This window comes from Mytilus galloprovincialis, chromosome 7 (genome assembly GCF_965363235.1).
Source record: "Mytilus galloprovincialis chromosome 7, xbMytGall1.hap1.1, whole genome shotgun sequence".
In the NCBI taxonomy this organism is placed as follows: Eukaryota; Metazoa; Mollusca; class Bivalvia; order Mytilida; family Mytilidae; genus Mytilus; species Mytilus galloprovincialis.
In genome coordinates this window covers 89841138-89864225 of record NC_134844.1, presented here as the reverse complement: position 1 = coordinate 89864225, position 23088 = coordinate 89841138, and the positions used below count along the sequence as shown (strand labels likewise).

At 34.8% G+C, this 23088-nt stretch overlaps 1 protein-coding gene and 2 long non-coding RNA genes across 3 annotated transcripts in view; 2 read left to right on the top strand and 1 right to left on the bottom strand.

The window, feature by feature from the left end:
• The window catches only part of LOC143083960 (uncharacterized), a 292090-nt gene that overhangs the window by 167697 nt on the left and 101305 nt on the right, over positions 1-23088 (top strand). The gene's annotated exons all lie outside the window — the stretch shown is intronic.
• LOC143083954 (uncharacterized) overlaps positions 5473-23088 on the top strand; it is a 33727-nt gene continuing 16111 nt past the window's right edge. Inside the window, exon 1 of the long non-coding RNA XR_012980954.1 lies at positions 5473-5500. This is a non-coding gene — a long non-coding RNA (uncharacterized LOC143083954). The remainder of the gene's footprint in view (positions 5501-23088) is intronic.
• Positions 5998-15004, bottom strand: LOC143083953 (uncharacterized). Its single transcript, XR_012980953.1, has 4 exons — positions 14799-15004; positions 14169-14446; positions 6457-6527; positions 5998-6104 (listed from the first exon to the last, which is right to left on the bottom strand). It is a non-coding gene; the product is annotated as an uncharacterized LOC143083953 (long non-coding RNA).

Below are 23088 nucleotides of genomic sequence, written 5' to 3'. Positions count from 1 at the left end.
CTATAGTAGATATATTATGTTGAGAAAACAGGGGATCCTGGAGACCGCCTAAGGGATCCTGTAGAACGCCCTATAGTATACACGTGAAAAACAAACAACAGGGGATCCTGTAGAACGTCTTATAGTAAATGAATAATGTTGAGAAAACTGGGGATCCTGCAGACCGCCCAGGGGATACTGTAGAACGCCCTATAGTATAAACATGAACAACAAACAACAGGGGACCCTATAGAACGTCCTATAGTAGATATAATATGTTGAGAAAACAGGGGATCCTGTAGACCGCCTAGGGGATCCTGTAGAACGCCCTATAGTATACACTTGAAAAACTAACAACAGGGGATCCTGTAGAACGTCTTATAGTAAATGAATAATGTTGAGAAAACTGGGGATCCTGCAGACCGACCAGGGAATACTGTAGAACGCCCTATAGTATAAACATGAACAACAAACAACAGGGGACCCTATAGAACGTCCTATAGTAGATATATTGTGTTGAGAAAACAGGGGATCCTGTAGACCGCCTAGGGGATCATGTAGGGTCCCCTGTTGTTTGTTGTTCATGTTTATACTATAGCGCGTTCTACAGTATCCCCTGGGCGGTCTGCAGGATCCCCAGTTTTCTCAACATTATTCATTTACTATAAGACGTTCTACAGGATCCCCTGTTGTTGGTTTTTCAAGTGTATACTATAGGGCGTTCTACATAACGTCCTATAGTAGATATATTATGTTGAGAAAACAGGGGATCCTGTAGACCGCCTAAGGGATCCTGTAGAACGCCCTATAGCATACACTTGAAAAACAAACAACACGGGATCCTGTAGAACGTCTTATAGTAAATAAATAATGTTCAGAAAACTAGGGATCCTGCAGACCGTCCAGGGGATCCTGCAGAACGCCCTATAGTATAAACATGAACAACAAACAACAGGGGGCCCTATAGAACGTCATATAGTAGATATATAATGTTGAGAAAACAGGGGATCCTGTAGAACGTCTTATAGTATAAAATGAACAACAAACAACAGGGGGCCTTATAGAACGTTCTATAGTTGATATATAATGTTGAGAAAAACGGGAGACAGACCGACCAAGGGATCCTATAGAAAATCTTATAGTATAAACATGAAAAACAATCAACAGGGGGTCTTATAGAACGTCCTATAGAAGATATATAATGTTAAGACAACAGGGGATCCTGCAGACCGCCCAAGGCATCTTAAAAGCCCTATAGTATATACATGATAAACAAATAACAGGGGAACCTATAGAATTTCCTATCTCAGATGCATGATTTTTTAATAAAAGAATATCCTGTAGACCGCCCAGAGGATACTGTAGAACGCCCTATAGTATAAACATGAACAACAAACAACAGGGGACCCTATAGAACGTCTTATAGTAGATAAATAATGTCGAGAAAAGAGAAGATCCTTTAGACCAACCAAGGGATCCTATAGAAAGCCTTATAGTATATACATGATAAACAAACAACAGGGGAACCTATTGAAAGTATCATCTTAAATGCATAATTTTTATAAACAGGGTATCCTGTAGATCGATCGCTCAGGTATTCTGTAGAACGCCCTATAGTATATACTTGAAAAATAAACAACAGGGGAACCTTTAGAAGGTCCTATCTTAAATGCATAATTTTCATAAACAACAGGGCACCCTATAGAACGTCTTATAGTAGATAAATAATGTCGAGAAAAGAGAAGATCCTTTAGACCAACCAAGGGATCCTATAGAAAGCCTTATAGTATATACATGATAAACAAACAACAATACTATAGAACGTCTTATAGTAGATAAATAATGTTGAGAAAACAGGGGATCCTGCAGACTACCCAGGGGATACTGTAGAACGCCCTATAGTATAAACATGAACAACAAACAACAGGGGGCCCTATAGAACGTCATATAGTAGATATATAATGTTGAGAAAACAGGGTATCTTGTAGACCGCCTAGGGGATCCTGTAAAACGCCCTATAGTATACACTTGAAAAACAAACAACAGGGGACCCTATAGAACGTCTTATAGTAGATAAATAATGTCGAGAAAAGAGAAGATCCTTTAGACCAACCAAGGGATCCTATAGAAAGCCTTATAGTATATACATGATAAACAAACAACAGGGGAACCTATTGAAAGTATTATCTTAAATGCATAATTTTTATAAACAGGGTATCCTGTTGATCGATCGCTCAGGTATTCTGTAGAACGCCCTATAGTATATACTTGAAAAAAAACCAACAGGGGAACCTTTAGAAGGTCCTATCTTAAATGCATAATTTTCATAAGCAACAGGGCACCCTGTAGACCGTCCAGGGGATCATGTAGAACGCCCTATAGTATAGACTTGAAAAATAAACAACAGGGGATCCTATAGAACGTCTTATAGTAGATAAATAATGTTGAGAAAACAGGGGATCCTGCAGACTGCTCAGGGGATACTGTAGAACGCCCTATACTATAAACCTGAACAACAAACAACAGGGGATCATATAGAACGTCATATAGTAGATATATAATGTTGAGAAAACAAGGGATCCTGTAGACCGCCTATGGGATCCTGTAGAACGCCCTATAGTATACACTTGAAAAACACACAACAGGGGATCCGGTAGAACGTTCTCTTAGCCTAGTAGATACATCAAAAACAAACAATAGGGTATCCTATAGAACGTTCTATAGTTTATATATAATGTTGAGAAAACAGGGGATCCCACAGACCGACCAAGGGATCCAGTAGAGAGTCCTCTAGTATACACATGATAAACAAACAACAGGGGACTCTATAGAACGTTCTCTTAGATTGGTAGATACATCAAAAACAAACAATAGGGTATCCTATAGAACGTTCTATAGTTTATATATAATGTTGAGAAAACAGGGGATCCCACAGACTGACCAAGGGATCCAGTAGAGAGTCCTCTAGTATACACATGATAAACAAACAACAGGGGTTACTGTAGAACGCCCTATAGTATAAACATGAACAACAAACAACAGGGGGCCCTATAGAACGTCATATAGTCGATATATAATGTTGAGAAAACAGGGGATCATGTAGACCGCCTAAGGGATCCTGTAGAAAGCCCTATAGTATACACTTGAAAAACAAACAACAGGGGATCCTATAGAACGTCTTATAGTAGATAAATAATGTTGAGAAAACAGGGGATCCTGCAGAACGCCATGTGGATACTGTAGAACGCCCTATACCATAAACCTGAACAACAAACAACAGGGGATTCTATAGAACGTTCTCTTAGATTGGTAGATACATCAAAAACAAACAATAGTGTATCCTATAGAACGTTCTATAGTTTATATATAATTTTCAGGCAACAGGGGATCTGGAGAACACGCCCTTTAGTATATACATTATAAACAAACAATATGGGATCCTATATATATTTTTTCCCAAAATTACAGGTCCCATAAAGGGTATAAAATCAGATACAATTGATTTACATAATTGGTAACAACAACAATTATAGAGGCATATACATATATATTTGGAATATAAGCATTGGTCAGAATCAAGCCAAAAACCACATATATATTGTGAATAAAAGAATAATAAAATTACATTATATATGTATTTATTCTCAAATTGTTTACTTGACTTAGTGTCAGTGTTCATACCTGATCTCCTTAATTCAAAACAGTCACCAATATAACAGCCCAGTTTTTCCATAGAGTAACATTTTCTTGGGTCAAGAGCCATAAAAATTTAGAAGATTTATTTAAATTTATAAAATAATAACAATTGTTAGAAATGTCTTGGAAAAAATCGTCCCTTTGAATATCATAAAGAGGGCATTCTAATAAAACATGAAGCTCATCTTCAACTTTACCGAATGAGCAATTAGAAGAAAGACGCTCAGATCTTTCTATATGTTTTTTTGAATATCTGTTTGTCTCAATTTTAAAATGAGCGCTTATTCTTAATTTACAAATTGACAGTCTTTTTTTTGAAGTCCTGTAATTCTAAATATTTTTCTTTCTTAAAACAATTTTTTCCCTTTTTCGGAGTTAATGGTTTGATGCTTCAGTTTATTCCAAAATATGAAAGAACTTTTACATAGTTTATTTTTAACATACTGACATAAAAAACAATTGATTGGTCAAAATTTGGTAATTCAATCTCTTTCTGAATATAATCTATACTATAGAATACCATGTATTTACATAAGAACTATGTAACTGTATGTTTACAACATATAAATGCATCAAATAATAATCCTTCTTTCAAACGTTCCAGTCTATGACAATATTTTAACATTGATAAAATTATAGTAAAATACATAGGATATCTACCAATCTCTGACATTACAGCTATATTACTTGACTTTCTGTTTACACCAAAAATATATTTCATAAATTTGGTATGAGCTTTTTCAGAAGAATCCTGACCAAAAACTTGTTCCTGTAGAGAACGTTCTATACTATAGTAGATATATAATATTCAGACAACAAGGGATCCTGTAGAACCACGAGAACGTCTTTTAGTGTATACATGATAAACAAACAATATAAGGGATCCTATTGAACGTTCTGTAGTAGATATATGAGGTTCAGACTACAGGGGATCATGTAGAACGACCAGGGGATCCTGTAGAACGCCCTAACCATGCTAACAGTAGCTTTATTGTAAACAAGTAACAATGGTTCCTATAGAACATCCAGCTATAGTAGAATGGTCAGACAACAGGGGGTCAGATTACAGATTCGTTTCTTTAAACGCAGACCAGTTTAAACACCCTCTCACACTCCTGTAAAGCCTTAGTACGTGTAACATGTTTAACACGTGTAAGCTACATTTTTTTTCAATTTGCCTACATAAAAATACTCTTTTAACATGTTTAAACGGATAATAAAAATATTAGTAACTCCATAGTATGTCCAAAGCCATGGGACCACGTGCATGTGACATTTGCAGGTCTTTACAACATAATTAAGGCACTTAATACTACTGTTGATCATATCTATATGAATTAAATGTATCATGTGTATTTTAAAAAGGAATCTGTATATATATTTGCACAATGATATATGCATGATATGCTACTGTAATGCGGTACATTTTCCTTTTTTTTCATGTGATATAAATAAAGCAAATTCACCGTGTTTCATGAAAGTTAATGATTTTGAATTGTTTTTTTTTTTAATAGTTGTACATGTTGAGAATATTCTATTTTTAGAATAAGTATTTTCAGAATCGTTTATAATGACTATAAATAGAATATGCATAATTCATGAATCGTGACGTAGGGCGGTCTACGGGATCCCTTCTTCCGCTTACCCCGTTTAGCACCCCCCCCCCCCTCCCTGGTCCGAGTTTTCTTGGTCCGACTTGTCCTAATACCGTTATTCAGTGTCTCGTTTTGACAAAAACTTCCTGCTCTTCTCGGAATTTAAACTGCTATCGACAGACTGCAAACAATTCTTTTTCACCAAGACGTCATTTCAATGGCTTTAAAGGGTAAGTTTTTAATATTTCTGTTATATCTGACTCGGGTGAAGAAATGACACATTCATTTTAGGTGATTTTAAAAATATTTTTGAATTTGAACACAGTTTGACATATTTCCGGGTTTTCATATCTCGTCTTCTTTGTATTAATGTTCGGAACAATGACTAAGAAGAAATTTTCAATTGAACATTTAACTGAGTAATTTTATTTTCTTCAAGGTAAAAGTATTTGTGAAACCAAATTTGAAAGTTAAAAGTCAGTACAAAACGTGCATTGAACTGTTGAATAGTTTTTAGACACCAGGCGGCGCTGATGTTTGTCCACATTTTTGTAAACAAGTATTTTTTTATAAAAAGCTTGTCTGAACACTTTTTTTTCTATCCATGGGAAGAACCACTATCAACAGGTTGGGCTCAAGTCATGAAACATGGGGTGGTCCCAGGTTTGTGGGATAAACACGTTTTTCTGGGGTAGAAAAAACCCACAAAACTGGGGTAAAAAACTTCGTTCATGTAGTCGAGTGGTTTTCATTGGATTCAATAAAACAAATAAAACACTCCTCAGGTTTTGGATTCTTTATTATGATACGAATAAAGGTTGTAGTCAAAAGACCCTGTAATTAAATATAAAATTATAACCAATGGTTCAAGAATAATAACATGAGTACAATATGAACTCAATGACTTTCCAATTAAAATAAATAATACAAGTTCTTAATCTTTCTCTTATTTTGTTATTCTAACAAAATATCAATGTACTCTAATTGAATTAAGTAGCTTATTGAGTTTACAAACTATTCAATTATTATAATGTCTTTAACATATAATTACATGCAAAACTAGATTCTACACGAAACAAACTAAATAGCTAATGTTAAGCAAAAGCGAAGCAATTAAAAATAAGCATAAGCAAGCAAAATAATAAGCATTGATAACAAAACATATAAAACCCAACTCAATGCTTACCTCACACTTAGATGCAAGGGTCAAAAACAATATCCCCTCATGGGATGGAAATCAGCAGTACATAGTAACTCCTAAATGAATAATATGGTGATAAAGTAACACAGTGGCTGAGTATAAAGACTCAAATGGACATCAGAATATGAATAAGTATATATGGTTCAAAATGTCTGCCTTCATGCTGAGTAAAAACCAAAAGAATACTTTTAAAGAACAAAGAGATTTCCCTCCACACATATACATGTGATTTAACTGACCAATAAGAATAGACAAAGTGACCAATACTGACCATCAGTACAATGAATAGACATTTAAAGGGTTCACATACCAGAACTCAGGTCATCAACTTAATTAGCATATAAAGATAAACAAAACAGCATGCTTTATTCTTTTATTATTGACATAATATTCTATTCTGTAAATAAGTAAACAAATCCAATAAATACGTTCCAATGGATATTTTATTATACAGAAAAACATAACATCATATAGATCAAAGTACAATTCTGAAAGTTAAAACTATATACATACAAACCATTTAAATTTCACCCTTCCACATACTCCCCCCAGCTGGAAAATGACGTCTCGTCATTTCACGTAGGAGTACGTGAAGACGACTTCAGTATGTCTAATATGGTCTTTGCTGCCTCAGACTGTAATCCTTCCATATATCCTCTATCTGACAGTGACGTGATGTATTGCACTTTCTTCTCCCAATCTGATAACGGTGTTCTTTGAGCAGATTTGGTCATATCAAAATCTCCAGATCTAAATCGGAGGGGTACTCTCCGTTCTCTGGTGGAACGACGTAGCTGAACTGGTTCATCATCCTCATCTGTGTCAGTGTCCTGAGCTGTTTCTTCATCAGGCGGTTCCTCCTGAACAGTCTCATTATTCGAAGCGCTTCCTTCTTGTACAAGCTCAACATCATCTGGAATACCAATAGTACCCACTGATGACTGGGCGTCCCCTTCTGTCTCGCTCGTAACCAAAATATCCTCATCATCATTACTTCGTATGTTCTCCTCAGTGATGGATGAATCACTAACCATACCAGTTTTAGTGATGATTCTTAAGTTCCATTCTGACTCTTCTTCCGATTCTTGTTTGGAGTCAGGTTGGATTGTTCCCAGTTCTTCTGTCCTCTTGGCAGGTCTTTTCCTTGGTCTTGGTTTCGGTTTGGGTATAGGTGACGGTTCTGGTGTATCGCTTAAAAAACCAATAGGTAGCAAAAGGTTACGGTGGAGCGTCCTTATACGTCCCTCTCCATTTTCCTTCTTTACCATGAAAACTGGGATATCTTCATTCTGCTGACCTAGTACCGTGTAGGGGTCTTGTTCCCATCTGTCTGCCAACTTGTGCTTTCCCTCGAAACTAACAATCTTTACCAATACCCTATCACCTACCCTTACTGTTCCTCCTCTTACTTTGTTGTCATAATGGCTCTTTTGTTGATCTCTGGCCTTATTTGCGGATGTAGTTGCTAATTCATGTGCCTGTGTTATTCTGTCCTTCAGATCTTTTATATACTTTGTAGTTATCTCCTGTTGATTTTCTCTCAGTCCTAGAGCTGCATCTATCGGTAACCTAGGATTACGTCCAAACATCAGCATGTAAGGCGACTGTCCTGTACTCTCATGTCTAGTGGAGTTGTATGCAAAAACCAAAGGACTAACATGACTCTTCCAGTTAATCTTCTTGCTGGTGTCTAGTGAGCCAAGCATGTCACACAGCGTCCGGTTGAAACGCTCACATTGTCCATTTCCCATAGGATGATAACTAGTAGTTCTTGACTTGGACATTCCTGTGATGGCACATAATTCCTTAATGATGGTACTTTCAAAATTTGCCCCCTGGTCTGAATGAATTCTATCTGGTATTCCATAATGTAAGATGAAATTACTGTAGAAAGCATCCGCAACTGTTTTAGCAAGCTGATTCCTGGTTGGAATTGCCATGGCAAATCTGGTGAAATGGTCCGTGATGACTAAAAGGTGTTGATATCCCCCCTTAGATGGTTCGAGGGTTAGGAAGTCCATGCACACTAACTCCAATGGCGATGTTGTTGATATACTTACCAATGGTGCACGTTGGTTGGTAGGTGACTTCCTACGGACACATCTTCCACATTCTTCTATCCATGTCTGTATATCTTGGTGCATTCCGGGCCAGTAAAACCTATCCTTGACCAGTGACGTTGTTCGGTCTCTCCCAGGATGTCCCATGTCGTTATGTATGGCTTCTAAAACAGTTGGTACATGTTCTAATGGAATAACTAGTTGGCATCTTTCCTCTTCATTCACAATAGTTACCCGATGAAGAACTCCGTCATACATTTTCAGATGGTTAAACTGCTTTAAGTGCGGATTTGGTCCAACGTCTTTTCTGGTAGGCTTCGTGTTTCCTCTGACATACTTCACGATATGTTGTATATCAGGATCCTGTTCTTGTACTTTCCTCCAGTCAACAATATTACCTATTCCACTGCCTCTTAAATCAAGATCTTTGAGGACGGCATCTGATGTCAACGTAAGACTATCAATGTACGAATCCGGCATAGCAACATTACATATGGCTTGGATGGAATCACTGGTGATGGGTAACCTACTGAGTGCGTCTGCATCTGCGTTACTCTTTCCAGGTCTGTACTTGATGTCGAAAGTGAAAGCTGCCAATCCTGCTAGCCAACGGTGTCCTGTGGCGTCTAACTTTGCAGTTGTCAATACATAAGTGACTGGGTTATTGTCTGTGTATACTGTGAAGTCTTGTCCATAAAGGTAGTCTCTAAACTTGTCACATACTGCCCATTTCAATGCCAGAAATTCTCTTTTGTGTGGTGGATAATTGCGTTCAGCCTTGTTGAGTCCTCGACTAGCATAACTGATGACTCTTTTCATTCCCTGCTGTTCTTGGTAAAGAACTGCTCCTAAAGCATCTCCAGAGGCATCAGTATGAAGCTCATATGGTACTGAACCATCTGCATAGCCAAGGATTGGTGCACTTACTAGGTGGTCTTTCAGTGTCTGGAATGCCTGTTGGTGTTGATCATTCCATATCCACTCTCTAGATGACTTGGATTTGGGCTTCTTCTTCTTGTTTGGTGCTGGAATCAAATCGGTTAAAGGTCTGCTGACTTTACTGAAACTCTGTATGAAGCGTCTGTAATAACCGACAAATCCCAAAAATCTCCTGACCTCCTCTGGACTAGTTGGTGTTGGCCAGTTCACTACCTTCTCTGTCTTCTGTTGATCTATTTCCACTCCTTCTTCTGACACTATGTGTCCAACATACTTTACCTTGCGTTTGAAGAATTCGCACTTGCTGGGTGAAAGCTTCAGATTGGCCTCTCTTATCCTCTCGAATACTAGGTGTAAATTCTGCAAGTGTTCTTCATACGTCCTACCATAAATGATGATATCATCAATAAAGATGCAACATATCTTCAGGTTGTAATCTGCAAGGCAATCCTCCATCAGTCTTTGGTATGTGGCCGGAGAGTTCGTAAGTCCAAAAGGCATCCTGTTAAACTCGTAAAAGCCAAGCGGTCCCACGGAGAATGCAGTACGCTCCTTATGGTCTTCCAAAATCTCCACCTGATGGTAACCAGACTTCATATCCACGACAGAGAAGAATCTACTGCCTGCACAGCAATCTAATAGCTCTTCTATCCTTGGGAGTGCATAACTATCATGTTTACTCTGCTTGTTTAACTGTCTGTAGTCCACACACATTCTTAGCTGTCCATTCTTCTTCCTAACAATGACAATGGCTGATGCAAATGGTGAACGCGATGGTCTAATAACTCCCATGTCCAAAAGTTGTCTTAAATGAGATCTAACTTCATCATACATGGACGGTGGAATTCTTCTATATCGGTGTTTAAATGGAGTTTCATCAAGCAGATCTATTCGATGTTTAACTCTGTTGGTGTGTCCTAAATCATTATCGCCTCTACTAAAAATATCTGTGTATCTCAATATGAGTTGTTTCCCTTCCTCTAGTTGTTCATTTGTGAGGTCGCTCTGGGTTATATCCACTTCTTCAAGTAACTTCATATCTGTTTCCTTTGTATCGGTTGGTTGTGCTTCTATAGTAACTGGTTGAACTTCACAGATAATGGCCTTTGGTGGTATGGTTATGGTTCTTGTTGTAATATTAGATAATCTAACTGTAAGTGTTCCATTTTCTTTATACTGATAATTCCTAAAAGTTGGTTCTGTGTCAATTTCTTTGTAATCTTCCGCCAAAATAGTAGATTGAATAATAGATGGTGTTGTTTTGTATGGTATCTCCTTGTCATAATAGCCAGAAACTTCAGTGGTGGTATTCGGAAGAAGGGTTATTCTTTTACATGTTCTTATTACAGCTACTCTGTTGTTGTTCTTTGTTAACTCCCTTTCCCTCATTGCTAAACATCTGAAGGTCATATACCATGGCGTTGTTAAAGCGGCATTCTGCAAGTATCTTGCTCCATGTTCCTCCTTCAGGTAAAACATCATGGTGTCTAATATGTTAGTTCCAATTAAAGCTGGTACATGTTGGCTATATCTACTATCAGGTACTACTAGCATTACATGTTGATTAGTGGTGTTGGTATTTCCAGGTATCTTTATATTAACCTCTATATATCCTGTATACGGCAGCTGAGATCCTCCAGCACATTCAACTTCCAAAATGCTATCTAAATTTTTCAATGGTACTGTGGTTGATAAATGTTCTGTATAAAATGATTCTGCAATGGTCGATACGGTTGACCCTGTATCCAATAATGCTGGTATTTTCTTTCCATTCAAAAATATTATTGTCTCTGTAGGTGTTCCAAATAATCCAGATGGTGTCTTCACAATGTTATTACTTACCTTGGGACCTGATGTTCTTCTGTTCAAGCCTAATGCTGGCCCCTCGTAGGCATAGGCTTCTTGGAGTTTAAATCCTGTCTTGTATGGTCTAGTCTTACACGGCATCCTATCTGTATGTGCCCTTCTTGACCACAACGTCTACACAGTATTTGGTTCTGCTGATAAGTACCTCCTTGTTGAAAATTTTGTTGCTGTTGTCCTTGTTGATAATTTTGCTGCTGTTGTCCTTGTTGGTAATTTTGCTGCTGTTGTCCTTGTTGGTTGTTATACCATTGACCACCTCTACCTCTACCTCTATTGTTGCCTCTATTTCCTCTAAAGTTGTTACCTCTATAATACTGTTGTTGAGGTTGCTGCTGTAGTTGCTCTTGTGGTTGTTCCTGTTGCTGTTGTTGTTGCTGTCTCAATTCCGTAAACTGATGAGTTAACTGCTGTACCATTCCCTTCAACTCTTCATAATCATGTGTGTTTTCTTTGATAGTAGTTGCTGCTTTGGCTGTATTAGGTTTTGTCTTCTTTGGTTGATGATCTTTCTCTAATTGACGCAATGCTACTCTTAGTTGGTTAAAATCTTTAATGGTGTCATACTTGTATCCACTTATATCCTTAAGTTCTTGTCGTAAACCTGTCCATAACATGGCGTGTAACATGGAATTCATCTCTTGGTGACTGACAATGCCTGTTCCAAGTCCTTTACCTAGTATATCCTGTAATCTATTACTCCAGGTCGTAACATCTTCGTCCTCTCGCTGCCTTGCGCTATAAAATTCTGCGAGTAGTTGTTCCTTGTTGTCTATGGTTCCATATACACTATCTAATACTTCCATTATTTGGTCAATAGGTTTCTCCATTCCCTGATGCATAACTAATCTAGCCGCTGATCCTGTAAGTGATCGTCGAATAGCAAATTCCTTTTGCTGTTTGCTATAAGATGGGTCCATGAGCATCATCTTAACATCATAACGCCAGATGTCATATTGAAGATCTCCTTTGTTGTCTCCACCTGAAAAGCATCTAACTTTCGCCGGCTGAGAAAATACTGTAGTAGATTTTCCTTGTATTGGTTTCTCCTCTGTTTTCAACTTTGGAACTGTTTCTTTTGGTGGTAGTGTAAAACTCATCTTACTTGGTTTCTTTTCCTTTTCAGATAACTTCTCTGCGTTGAAATTAGCTACCCATTCATTCAGTTCTTTAGCGTTACCGCCTTTGGGTTTCAGACCCATAGTTTCAAATGTATCAAACATCATCTTGAATTGTAATAATTCCTTCAACGTAGGACTGGCTGGTAATCCTGGGCTGAATGGTTTTGTAGGTGAACTGCCTCCACTAGCCATGATGATGTTGTATACCAAATATCAAATATGTACAAATAATCAAATGATAAACAAGTCTAAAAATAAAATACAACTATGTATGAACTGAATATCAGCCCTGAATACTTACCTCTAAATCTATAACTTTAATAAATTAAAGTCTGCAACACGCTAACCGATATAATCTGAATAAATGGTCTACGCTCGCAATATCCACGTAAGTAACAAGTACTGAATCTAGTAAAACGTAAAAAAAATATATAAACTGGACCCTAACTTCACTCAATGTAACCTGTCCCTAACCTTAACACGACAAGAAAACAACTAACTGAACCAGTAGATGTATAAATATCAGCTGAAATTCAAAGTGTCAATCAGGTTGGCAGGGTGTGTAAGGTATTAGGTGATTATGATGTTAGTATAAGGATACATGCAAGTGTACGGTTTCATTCAACTTTCAAACCAGTCGAGTCGTTTAATATCAATTATTAAGTAATTTAATGTTTAACTTCTCAAATAAACCTTTTTAAGCTTTTAAATACTCAAATCAAATTTTGAACTCTGATTTAAAAAAAAGTTTAAGTAATTTAACCTTTTAAATTATTATTATTTAAATCATGTACATGTATACACTCAAGAGACAACAATAACAAAAGTTAAAGCATAAATCATCACAACATATAAACATACACAAAACAACACAATATTCAATATACTACAATACAACATATAACATGTATATAATACACTATGTCTACCAAGTAACAACAAACAACACACAACATATATATATAAACACCAATATGGCACTATATTCAATGCGGTATAAGTGTAAATGCTTGTGAGTATGTGTGTATATGTGTACGCAAGTTCAAAGTGTATCGGTGAAACTAAATCGAACTAATCCTGTTTACATAAATAAATTCAGTAAACTAAACTAAGTCTCAGTTGGGTATCTTACCCTATATATATCGCAATGTCTCAACTACATATACCCATCAATCATCATGTCAATGTGTAAATAATTTTGAAAAAAAAATGTATGCAAATTCACAAAGTGTAACTAAGTTCAAAGTGTGTAAAAAAAAAATATAAATCAAAACTGTACTATGTAAACAAACAAAAAAAATGTTTATTTACATTGGTTATGTGTACTTCCGGTTCCGGTCGACGATGACCTTGACCTTGGGTGTGTCTGTGGGTGGGGTCGGGTATGTAGAGGGTGATACTAATGTACAAACTATATTCGAGACTAAGTTTACAAGTTTCACAAAACGTGAAAAATAATCACAAAATTTCAATCAAATGTCTATACTCAACACGGTATACTCTAATCTAAATGTTGTTCAAGTAATAACGATGTGGCTTACTTGTTTAACAATATAACAACACTTTTTCTAATGTACAAAATTTTGCAAGTTCAAATCGCTATTGTTTTCTCAAAATTTCTATGTTATTTTACATCAATATCAACCACAACTTCAAGCGGTGTTACACAAACATATAAGAAGATAAATATAATACATAAAATATAAATGCAAACCTTTACAATGAATATATAAGTCAATCACAAGCAGTCAATCTCTGTAGAAAACACGTTTTTTCTTTCACCGGATGTTGATGTAGATTACGGTCGAGTGCACTGCTAAAACATGTATGCTGATCCCGGGCTAGTTTCCAATATTTCGGATAATCACAATAATCACGTTGGGCGCCATTTGTAGTCGAGTGGTTTTCATTGGATTCAATAAAACAAATAAAACACTCCTCAGGTTTTGGATTCTTTATTATGATACGAATAAAGGTTGTAGTCAAAAGACCCTGTAATTAAATATAAAATTATAACCAATGGTTCAAGAATAATAACATGAGTACAATATGAACTCAATGACTTTCCAATTAAAATAAATAATACAAGTTCTTAATCTTTCTCTTATTTTGTTATTCTAACAAAATATCAATGTACTCTAATTGAATTAAGTAGCTTATTGAGTTTACAAACTATTCAATTATTATAATGTCTTTAACATATAATTACATGCAAAACTAGATTCTACACGAAACAAACTAAATAGCTAATGTTAAGCAAAAGCGAAGCAATTAAAAATAAGCATAAGCAAGCAAAATAATAAGCATTGATAACAAAACATATAAAACCCAACTCAATGCTTACCTCACACTTAGATGCAAGGGTCAAAAACAATATCCCCTCATGGGATGGAAATCAGCAGTACATAGTAACTCCTAAATGAATAATATGGTGATAAAGTAACACAGTGGCTGAGTATAAAGACTCAAATGGACATCAGAATATGAATAAGTATATATGGTTCAAAATGTCTGCCTTCATGCTGAGTAAAAACCAAAAGAATACTTTTAAAGAACAAAGAGATTTCCCTCCACACATATACATGTGATTTAACTGACCAATAAGAATAGACAAAGTGACCAATACTGACCATCAGTACAATGAATAGACATTTAAAGGGTTCACATACCAGAACTCAGGTCATCAACTTAATTAGCATATAAAGATAAACAAAACAGCATGCTTTATTCTTTTATTATTGACATAATATTCTATTCTGTAAATAAGTAAACAAATCCAATAAATACGTTCCAATGGATATTTTATTATACAGAAAAACATAACATCATATAGATCAAAGTACAATTCTGAAAGTTAAAACTATATACATACAAACCATTTAAATTTCACCCTTCCACATTCATAGTTTTCACATAAACTGTGAAAAACCGCACCATGTCAGCTGTTGCGGTAATCTTTATCCAACATGAACTTTTGTTTACGTTAAGTTGTTTGCCATGGCAATACTTATTCTTTTGTGTAAGTCTCAGGACAAATGGGCTTCATAACCGGAAGTGTCAAAATCAAGTCATTTATCAATAATATCATATCATTTCTTTACTTTCTAGACAAATTGTCTTTCTCAATAACTTTGCCGACTGACATTACTCCATCTTGAACAACAATGCATGAGCAGTATGAAACAAAGCTTTCTATTGGTCGATTAATCTTTTGACTTTTGTTAAATTCTATGGAGGGCATAATTAACAAAACAATACCAAAAACTGTTTTTCATTTTGTATCGGAGATGCTGAAATTATCTCCCTTTGCAAGAATAAAGAATGACTCAAAATGAACTATATTACTGTGTAAGAACAGAATAATTAAGTGAAGATGTAAATGAAACTATCTTATGATGATTTAAAATATAGTTTCCAACTTACTATATATTTTATAGAATACTTTGCTATTCTTATGGAGGAATTATACCTTTTAAATGAACTTGTTGAAATAGAGTTATAAAAGAAATACAAGAAAAGCTTATAATCGATCATAGAAGGGCGTTAAAGTTAGTCAAATTTGATAAAAACTTGTGTGTGTGGTTTATATACAATAAACTACATGCTGTCACATATCAATACAGATGTCAAATCCTATTATAACAAAGAAGCATTATATACATACATTATTATAAAAGGAGAATTGTGGAGTATATAAGAATAAAAAACATGTTAATAAAATTGAGAATGGAAATGGGGAATGTGTCAAAGAGACAACAACCCGACCAAATAAAAAAACAACAGCAGAAGGTCACCAACAGGTCTTCAATGTAGCGATAATTCCCGCAACCGGATAACTATATTTGAAGAAAGAACAGACACAACTAAATGTTTTTATTCAATCTTTATATTATAAACTTTATATATATATTCATTACTTCTTGTGTAGTTTCTCCAAAAAGGGTTGACTGGTTACATCTCCCTTGCATGGTCGTTTACAAGCATTTTGTTATATTTCTATTATAACTCTATTTTAACAAGTTCATTTAAAAGGTATAATTCTTCCATAAGAATAGCAAAGTATTCTATAAAATATATAGTAAGTTGGAAACTGTATTTCAAATCATCATAAGATAGTTTCATTTACATCTTCACTTAATTATTCTGTTCTTACACAGTACTATAGTTCATTTTGAGTCATTCTTTATTCTTGCAAAGGGAGATAATTTCAGCATCTCCGATACAAAATGAAAAACAGTTTTTGGTATTGTTTTGTTAATTATGCCCTCCATAGAATTTAACAAAAGTCAAAAGATTAATCAACCAATAGAAAGCTTTGTTTCATACTGCTCATGCATTGTTGTTCAAGATGGAGTAATGTCAGTCGGCAAAGTTAGTGAGAAAGACAATTTGTCTAGAAAGTAAAGAAATGATATGATATTATTGATAAATGACTTGATTTTGACACTTCCGGTTATGAAGCCCATTTGTCCTGAGACTTACACAAAAGAATAAGTATTGCCATGGCAAACAACTTAACGTAAACAAAAGTTCATGTTGGATAAAGATTACCGCAACAGCTGACATGGTGCGGTTTTTCACAGTTTATGTGAAAACTATGAACGAAGTTTTTTACCCCAGTTTTGTGGGTTTTTTTCTACCCCAGAAAAACGTGTTTATCCCACAAACCTGGGACCACCCCATGTTTCATGACTTGAGCCCAACCTGATCAACGTATATTTAGGAGAAGGTACCCAACTACTTTTTTCACCTCTCCTCTTCAAAACCGTATTTTGCTGTCAATTCATGCTCAAATTTCAGGTTCATACCTGGTCCAAATAATTATGACGTGGGTCTCATTGGGGTCTAAGCATGACGTGGGATTGCCTATTGTTTGTAAGCCTGACACCTGAAAGTCAAACTATTGTGTCGTGAAAATGGGAAATGACGTCTAGCGGGACCCGAGAAATGACAACAAAATAAGAATTGCTTACGTACATAGTGTAAGCGAAATACGGGAATCTGACAAAACAATGTGGGATCCAGGATCGGAACCCCCTAATGAGACCCCTATGACTTCTGGCTAGGCTATTTCATTTTTTTTCTGGGACGCCTTTCTACGACGTCATACAGCTGAAGCCATTTTTTACGTCTGGAGTCTGAGAGCAAATTTTGGGGGGAACTTTGACACCCAATTTTGACAAGAAATTTCATTGCTGGTTAGAAATTTTTACGTAGTTACAAAGTCCTACCTTTTTTAGCTCACCTGGCCCCAAGGGCCAAGTGAGCTTTTCCCATCACTTTGAGTCCCGCTTCCGTCGTCGTCCGTCGTTTACAAAAATCTTCTCCTCTGAAACTACTGTGCCAAATTAAATCAAACTTGACCACAATCATCATTGGGGTATCTAGTTTAAAAAAGTTGTCCGGTGACCCGGCCAACCAACCAAGATGGCCGCCATGGCTAGAAATAGAACATAGGGGTAAAATGCAGTTTTTGGCTTAAAACTAAAAAATCAAAGCATTTAGAGCAAATCTGACATGGGGTAAAATTGTTTATCAGGTCAAGATGAATTGGACAACTAGTTGTTTGGTTGCTGCCCCTAAATTGGTAATTTTGAGGAAATTTTACTGTTTTTGGTTATTATTTTGAATATTATTATAGAGATAAAGTGTAAACAGCAATAATGTTCAGCAAAGTAAAATTTACAAGTAAGTCTGAACATGACCGAAATGGTCAGTTGACCCGTTTAGGAGTTGTTGCCCTTTATAGTCAATTTTTAACCATTTTTCGTAAATCTTAGTAATCTTTTTACAAAAATCTTCTCCTCTGAAAATACTGGGACAAATTAATCCAAACTTGGCCACAATCATCATTGGGGTATCTACAAAAAAAAAATGTAGTTTAAAAAGTGTGTCCAACCAAGATGGCCGCCATGGTTAAAAATAGAACATAGGGGTATAAAACAAAGTAGTATTCTTATCACATGATTGGGGTATAAAACAATGTAGTATTCTTATCACATGATTGGGGTTAAAAACAACATAGTATTCTTATCACATGATTGGGGTTAAAAATAACAAAGTATTCTTATCACATGATTGGAGTATACATGTAAATCAACGTAGTATTCTCATGATTCTTATCACATGATTGGGGTTTAAAACAACGTAGTATTCTTATCACATGATTGGGGTTTAAAACAATGTAGTATTCTTATCACATGATTGGGGTTTAAAACAACATAGTATTCTTATCACATGATTGGGGTTTAAAACAACATAGTATTCTTATCACATGATTGAGGTTTAAAACAATGTAGTATTCTTATCACATGATTGGGGTTTAAAACAACATAGTATTCTTATCACATGATTGGAGTATAAATCAACGTAGTATTCTTATCACATGATTGGCATGATTGGGGTATAAAACAATGTAGTATTCCTATCACATGATTGGAGTATAAAGCAAAGTAGTATTCTTATCACATGATTGGCATGATTGGGGTATAAAACAATGTAGTATTCTTATCACATGATTGGGGTATAAAACAACCTAGTATTCTCATGATTCTTATCACATGATTGGAGTATCAGGGGTTAAGAAATTTTGTTAAAACTCACTAGCCCAGGGCTTACAATGTATTGTTAGCAGGATTTTACTAGCCCTGTTGGAAGAACTATTAGCCAGGGATCTCCATGACCTGTTTAACGATGGCGCCCCACCATCGTTCAAATGTCTTGCGCCATCGTCAAATGACTTGCACCATCGTTCAAATGTCTTGCGCCATCGTCAAATGACTTGCGCCATCTTTCAAAACTGTGATCGTTTTTATAGCCTGACGCCATTTTTTTTAGCAATTATAATCAAATGCATGTAATTGCATAACCTTCAGGCTTTCTTTATAGTGTAATCCAGTTCTATCGCTTGTACAGGTAAATCAACAAAGCAGACAGGAGAATATTATCTGAAGATAGACGATTCATTTGTCGAATTATTTAATTAAGTTTCCGCAAATGCTTATATGATAATTCAGATTAAATAAATAAATTAATAGCCAAGTTACAAAGTTTAACAAGTATAACACATGCTTTTATTTTGACTTACGCAATCAGCATCCCCCTTTTTAAGAAGTACAAAATAAGACGTAAAACAGTAATTATTATTTCATCGCAAATAACTTGACTACTGCTGTATTGTAACGATAATATAGAATTACTTTAAAAGTTAAAAAGTAAAAACTTTTAATATTTCCTGTAAATAAATATCGTATCGTAATTCCGAATTCATTTCGTAGTTTACAATCAAATTGATACATCCGCGTTTCCGGTTTCTATCATTTTTGTCTATTCAGAATCGAAAGATGCATGTTGCATATGACTAAGTATTCAGTAAAGTGCTGTTTCAATGGGTGTCCCAGAAAAATGCATTTTTATCATATTTTAAATTATTTTGAGTTTTAATGCAGGTAGCTAATCAATCCACTGTATGATGAAGCGATAATATAAACAGTTTCATACGAAAAAGTTTATTGTTGAATAAAGTATTTCATAAATGAAGTGTTGAATTCCCTGTTTTTTGCATGCTTATTTTGTGACATGGTCGAATGACCCAAAATCAAAATTGTTTTATAAACCTTTTTTATGAATGGCAACTAGGTAAAAAGGATTTTCAGGTAATACAATAGGTTTGGCAAGGTTTAGGACACTTAAACATGAAAAATCTTAGAAAAATAAGGATTAAAAACAATTTTAAATGGTCACGTTGTCGGACTAACATTTTCTGTCTTCTTCCTAAGTGAAAATGAAATATAAGTTATGTCACAATAGAGGGCAATTAAATGCACTAAATATCTGGAGGCTTGAGCTTATTAACTAAAATGTGATAATTCATCATGAAGATACAGCAGAAAGTTTTATTTTTTCAGGAATTGCCATTAAAGTTTACTCTTGAAAAATCTGTCCAACCGTAACGGGCGAAAATTTCAATTTTCATTTACAAGTTGCCAACTCGGTTTAAGTTTTTTTTAATGTTTATGACAACAAATTTTACGACAATCGCGATGCACATACGGTATTGCTGTCAACTGTTCCTTTTTACTCGAGGTCAACGACATCGAAGGGGTGAACACTCTTTCTGTCCAACCAAGAGATGGAAGTTACATCCGAATTAATGTTACGTCCAACATCCAAGATATTCTCTACAATGGCTACCACAAGTCACTGAATCAATTTTGCTTCCACTTTGACAATAACTTAACCTTAAATACTACTGTATATATGAAAAATAAAGAGGTTTTAAACTGTTGACAGTGTAAATTTGACATAATTTTGAAAATTAGGACGTAACAAGAGTCCGATAATGTTCTGTTGGACGAACCTTAGGACAAAATCTTCTAATGGCGGACGTAACAGCTTTTTAAAAGTAAAAAGAAACTTGTTAACAACTAATAAGTCCACATAAATTTAAAAATAGTTCTCAGACCCTTCCTCGTCTCTTCTTAATTGCCATTAGGATCAGTAAAATAATGAATAATGTCCTATCTTTGTCCGACAGGGAATATAGATACCTGCCAACTTTTAAAAGTGCCCATGGGGGTTTTAGTGCGCGAAAACAATTTCAAAGGTTACAATACTTTGCGATGACAGGTATTATGCACGTGCTGTTTTATGGTCTGGAAAAAGTGTCATATTTGTAAGATGAGCTTACATGCCTTTTTCTTAAGTTTATTTGCATGATTCTAGTTATTATATATCAGTAGAAAAGATGAACATGTGGCTGCAAGACCAGGAATTAATTTCATGTGTAAAGATATTAAATAATTGTTGACTTTTCCATTTTGATATTATGCACAAAGAAGGATCTTTATCAGGTTGGGAACAACACCTGGGGGTAATTCCCCTCAATGTTAGGACATTAAAAACCACTTTTTAAGTAAAATTGAGCACATATTCATATTATTTGAAGAAACTTTTCCCAAAGAACTTTACATCTTATAAATGATCTATCTGGTATTATATGGTCAACACATGTCCAAGAATTTTGATATGTTCTTGGCCTTATATCTTCTTTATTTTTCAAAATAATTGGATCCTTCATTCAGAAAAGTTGTTCTAAATATAATGTCAGAATTGTTCTAAATATAATGTCAGAATTTCCCATTTTTAAGTTAAAAAATCTACATTTAATGATTTTTCTATTTTATTTTTTACAAGAGTAAAATGACCCCTTGACTAAGGGAAGTCCCTCATTTAAGAGATTCCTCATATCGGTTTTTTTTTGTCCTTGTGAAAAATAAAGAATAGTATACATGGTATATATTGTACTTTAAATAATTTGTTAATTTAATTGAATACTTAAATTTATAACATTTGTTACAGCAAGTGTAATATCAATAAATTAGTGAATAAACTACTATTTATTATCTTTATGGTAGTACTGCATCATTGAAGTTTGTCAATCAGTCATGCTTTTATTCTTATTCTGTGTAAGAACCTCCTTGCAGGTGAAAAACCATTTGCCATGTTCACGATTTTAACAAACAGAAGAATACAACACAAGTTCAAAATCTAGGATCTTAGAATATTCTTAAGAGAAAACTTTTTTGATTGGCTGATTGGCTGATTAATTTGATCATGAGAAACATAGAATTTGATTGGCTGAACACAATTGTAAACCATTGGACACAGTTCAAAATCGGGAACAATAATATTTTTCATGTAGATTTTCACAAAATCGTGTTTTAGAGCTCTGAGGGTTTTTCAGGATCACGATCGTGCAACCGTGACAAAAGGTCAAAATCGTGTAGTACACGCCTAAATTGTTAAAGTTGGCAGGTATGAATATAATCTGTCCTATGTTTGTCCTACAACAAATGAATTCTGTACGCTGTTCATCCAACAGTTCTTTATGGTTTCATTTTATCCATTTATTTAATAATGAACCATTTTACCTCTTGCTGAGGAACACCAACTGTAGATATTAGTATAAACAGCATAGTTTTGATTTTGTTTTTGACTTTGAATGATGCAAATGGAACATATTCTCATCCAAAAATGTCCTTGTTTGTCCGACATATTTTAAGATTTTTCAAACTTGCAAGTTAATTTTTGAAAAATTTAACAAAATGATATACTTTAATTGACGATCTTATGAACTGTCAGAGAAAAATTAATATTCATTAATATATATTAACAAAGCCTTTATATAAAAGGAAAATATTCGTTTTTCAATGTCCTGTTACGTCCAACATAACCTCTGTCCAACATGCAATTTAGGTCTAATTGTATGTATTATGACTAAATAACTATCTTTTTACATGTAAAACCCTAAACTAGAATCATTCTCCTTTCAGAAAATCATGTTATTATGATTGAAACAGCTACTTTTAAAATCATACATTTTGTCACACACTTACAACACTTTACTGAATACTTAGCCATATAGCATGTATAGCATCGATTTGCTAGTTAAAGTCATATATTTATATATCATATAGATAGATTGTTTTGCTTTTTTGCTTTTTTTTGTTTTCATGGTTTGTTTGTTAAATGTATTTTGTGTATGTTTATATTATTTGTCACAAACTTATTGTTCAGAGTTTATATGACAATAAATATTTGAATTTGAATTTGTTAAAAAAAAAAAAAAAATT